Raw genomic sequence first — 4445 nt, 5'->3', positions numbered from 1 at the left:
TCTCTTTTTTAAAACTTATTTTTATTTTAAATAATCTTTTATTTTTATATAAATTTTAATGATTACTTTCCATTTACAGTTATTATAAAGTATTGGCTGTATTCTCTGTGTTGTACAATCTATTCTTGTTACTCATTTATTTTATACATAGTAGTTTTATGGCTTAATCCCCTACTCCTATCTTGCCCCTTCCTGCTTTTCCCTCCCCACTGGTAACCACTAGTTTGTTCTCTATAGCTATGAGTCTGCTTCTGTTTGGCTACATTTACTACTTTGTTGTATTTTTTAGATTCCACATATAAGTGATACCATATGACATTTATCTCTCTCTGACTTACTTCACTTGACACAATGCCCTCCAATCCATCTTTGTTGGATGTTGCTGCAACTGACAAAATACTGTAGCTTTTTTATGGCAGGTAGTATTCCATTGTGTGTCTGTACGTATATACATATCCATATGTATATATACAATTGTACCACATACATATCCACATATGTACGTATATATGTGCATATATGTATATATGGTATCTATATCCATATGTGTGTATGTATCAGTTCGGTTCAATTCAGTTGCTAACTCGTGTCCGCCTCTTTGCGACCCAATGGACTGCAGCACGCCAGGCCTCCCTGTCCATCACCCACTCCAGGAGTTTACCCAAACTCATATCCATTTAATCGGTGATGCCATCCAACCATCTCATCCTCTTTCATCCCCTTCTTCTCCTGCCTTCAATCTTTCCCAGCATTAGGGTCTTTTCAAATGGATCAGTTCTTTGCATCAGGTGGCCAAAGTATTGGAGTTTCAGCTTCATCAGTCCTTCCAGTGAATATTCAGGACTGATTTCCTTTAGGATGGACTGGTTGGATCTCCTTGCAATCCAAGGGAATCTCAAGAGTCTTTTACAACACCACAGTTCAAAAGCATCAATTCTTCGGTGCCCAGCTTTTTTTATAGTCCAACTCTCACATCCATACATGACTACTGGAAAAACCATAGCCTTGACTACACAGACCTTTGTTGGCAAAGTAATGTGTCTGCTTTTTAATATGCTGTCTAGATTGGTCATAAATTTTCTTTCAAGGAGCAAGCGTCTTTTAATTTCATGGCTGCAGTCACCATCTGCAGTGATTTTGGAGCCCCAAAATATAAAGTCTGCCACTGTTTCCCCATCTATTTGCCATGAAGTGATGGGACCAGATGCCATGATCTTAGTTTTCTGAATGTTGAGCTTAAAGCAACTCTTTCACTCTGCTCTTTCACTTTCATCAAGAGGCTTGTTAGTTCTTTGTTTTCTGCCATAAGGGTGGTGTCATCTACATATCTGAAGTTATTACTATTTCTCCTGACAATCTTGATGCCAGCTTGTGCCTCATCCAGTGCAGCATTTCTCATGATGTACTCTTCATATAAGTTAAATAAGCAGGGTGACAATATACAGCCTTGACGTACTCCTTTTACTATTTGGAAGCAGTCTGTTGTTCCATTTCCAGTTCTAACTGTTGCTTTCTGACCTGCATACAGATTTCTCAAGAGGCAGGTCACGTGGTCTGGTATTCCCATCTCTTTCAGAAGTTTCCACAGTTCATTGTGTGTATGTACATATGTACATATATGTATATACATGGCAGCATGTATATACATATACATATATATTGCATATGTATGCAAACTCAATAGTCATGAGTTTGAGCAGACTTTGGGAGATCGCAAAGGACAGGGAAGCCTGTCCTTGGGCAGTGCTGCAGCCCTTGGGGTCACAAAGAGTCGAACACTACTCAGTAACTAAACAAATAAGTATATACCACATCTATATATATTTATATATTTATGGATACTTAGGTTGCTTCCATGCCTGGCAATTACAAATAATGCTGCTATGAATATTGGACTACATGTACATTTTTGAATTAAAAAACTCTTTTTTCAGATACATACCTAGGAATGGAATTGCTGGTTCATGTAGTAGTTGTATTTGTAGTTTTTTGAGAAACCTCCATAGTTTTCCACAGTGGCTGCACTAATTTACATTCCCATCAACAGTGTATAAGTATTCCTTTTCTCCCCATCCTGAGTAACCTGTTTTTTTTGTGTGTGTGTGTGTATGTGTATTCCTTTTAATGATAGCCATTCTGTGGTGTAAGGTGTAAGGTGATATCTCATTGCAGTTTTTATTTGCATTTGCCTGATGATTATGTTGGCCTTTGAATTTCCTGTGCTGTGTCTGTTGTATTTCCTCTTTCAAAAAATATCTATTCAGTTCTTTTGCCCATTTTTAACTTTTTTTTTTTTTGATGTTTAGTTGTATGAGCTGTTTATATATGTTGGATATTAATCCCTTATTAATCATATAATTTGAAGATATTTTCTCTCATTTAGTAGATTGTCTGTTTTGTCAATGGTACGCTTTGTCACACAAAAGCTTTTATGTTTAATTAGATCCCATTTGTTTAATTTTGCTTTTGTTTCCTTTTCTTTCAGAGACAAAAAAAAAAATGTTGCTACAATTTATGTTAAAGAGTGTTCTGCCTATGTTTTCGTCTAGGAGTTTTATAATAGCTGATCTTACATTTAAGTCTGTAATTTGTTTTTAGTGGATTTATGTGTATTGTTTTGAGTTTACTTATGTATATGGTGTTGGAGGAAATTCTAATTTCATTCTTTTTTTATGTAGCTATCCTGTTTTCCCAACACCACTATTGAAGAAACTGTCTTTGCCATATTGTATGTTCTTGCCTTTGTCTCCTTTGTCATAGATCAATTGACCGCATCTGTGTGGGTTTATTTCTGGGCTGTCTATTGTGTTCCCTTGATCTATGCATCTGTTTTTGTGCCCATTGCATACTGTTTTGATGATTGTAGCTTTGCAGTGTAGTTGAAGTCAGGCAGCCTGATTCTCCCAGCTTGGTTCTTCATCTCAAGACTGACTTGGCTATTTGAGGTCTTTTGTTTTATCATCCAGTTTTCAAGCCATTGTTCTTTTAGGTTGTACATTTTACTGCTGTGTAGTTGTTTGTAGTGGCCTATTGTGATTCTTTGTATTTCTCTGGTGTTGATTGTCACTTCTCCTTTTTCATTGCTGATTTAATTGACTTGTGGCCTCTGCCTGTCTTCTTCATGAGTATTGGCTAAAGGTTATCATATTGTTTACCTTTCCAAATGATCAGCTTTTAGTTTCAATGGTCTTTTCAATTTTTGTTTTTTTTTTTTAGTCTCTATTTCTGCTCTGAACTTTATGATTTCTTTAGTTCTACTAACTTTGTGTTTTGCTTTTCTCTTCTTTCTCTATTTGCTTTAGGTGTAAGGTTAGATTTTTTGAGTTTTGTTTGTTTGTTTGTTTGTTTCCTGAGGTAAACTTTTATGGCTATAAACTTCCCTCATAGAACTGTTTTTGCTGTGTTCCATAGATTTTCTGGATCATCATGTTTTTGTTTTCATTAGTTTCTGGGTTTTTTTTTTTATTTCCTCTTTAATTTCTGAAGTGTATTTTCTTGCTTATTTAAAAAAATAGAATTCAATAAATAATTTTTTTCTTTCCTTGCATAATCACAAACCTTAGTATTGTATCTCTAAAAGAATTTGTTTTGGCAAAGACTGTACAAATTTGATAGAGAGAAAATACTATATGTTTCAATCAGGGTTTGGTTTCACACAGCAGAAATCATAATGACTAGTTTAAGCTTGAAGATACTTAATGTCAAATATTAGGTCTCTTGCTTCCCTCATGGCTCAGAGGTTAAAGCGTCTGCATGCAATGTGGGAGACCTGGGTTCAATCCCTGGGTCGGGAAGATCCCCTGGAGAAGGAAATGGCAACCCACTCCAGTATTCTTGCCTGCAGAATCCCATAGATGGAGGAGCCTGGTGGGCTACAGTCCACAAGGTCGCAAAGAGTCAGACACAACTGAGCGACTTCACTTTCCCTTTTCACTTTCTTTCATTAGGTCTCTTACATAATTTTGGAAGACTAGAATAATAGGCTATAGTTCATAATTCCAGAAGTAGCTTTCAGACCCTAGTGCTACTCTGTCTGTGCAGGATGGTTAAAGTCTCCTTTTTAATGTCCAGAAATGTGTGAAACCTTCTGGCATGTGCTGAGAGCAGAACTTCTACCAGTGTCTTTGCCAGCAAAGCAATGCTTCATGTCTTTCTTTTCTCCACATTTAACTCTGTTTTACAGCCAAATGTCCCCATGAGAGTATTTAATGTGTGGACTCTGAATTATATCTATGACCCTGGCTACATGGGAATCTGGGAAAAATAGAAATTTGCATTCCAGAATCCACAACACTGTGAAGGCATACTTAATAGAAGGTGGAATCATTTTTGAATGAACCATTCCATAGAATTTGCTTAAATTCACTCATTAGGAAATTCAATAAAAAATATAATAGGCAGCAGAAATGTCAAGAGTAATATAATGTATGTATTTGTCCTACAAA

This window comes from Bison bison, unplaced genomic scaffold, assembly GCF_000754665.1.
Source record: "Bison bison bison isolate TAMUID 2011002044 unplaced genomic scaffold, Bison_UMD1.0 scf7180017864517, whole genome shotgun sequence".
NCBI lineage: Eukaryota > Metazoa > Chordata > Mammalia > Artiodactyla > Bovidae > Bison > Bison bison.
This window is presented reverse-complemented; position numbering follows the sequence as displayed.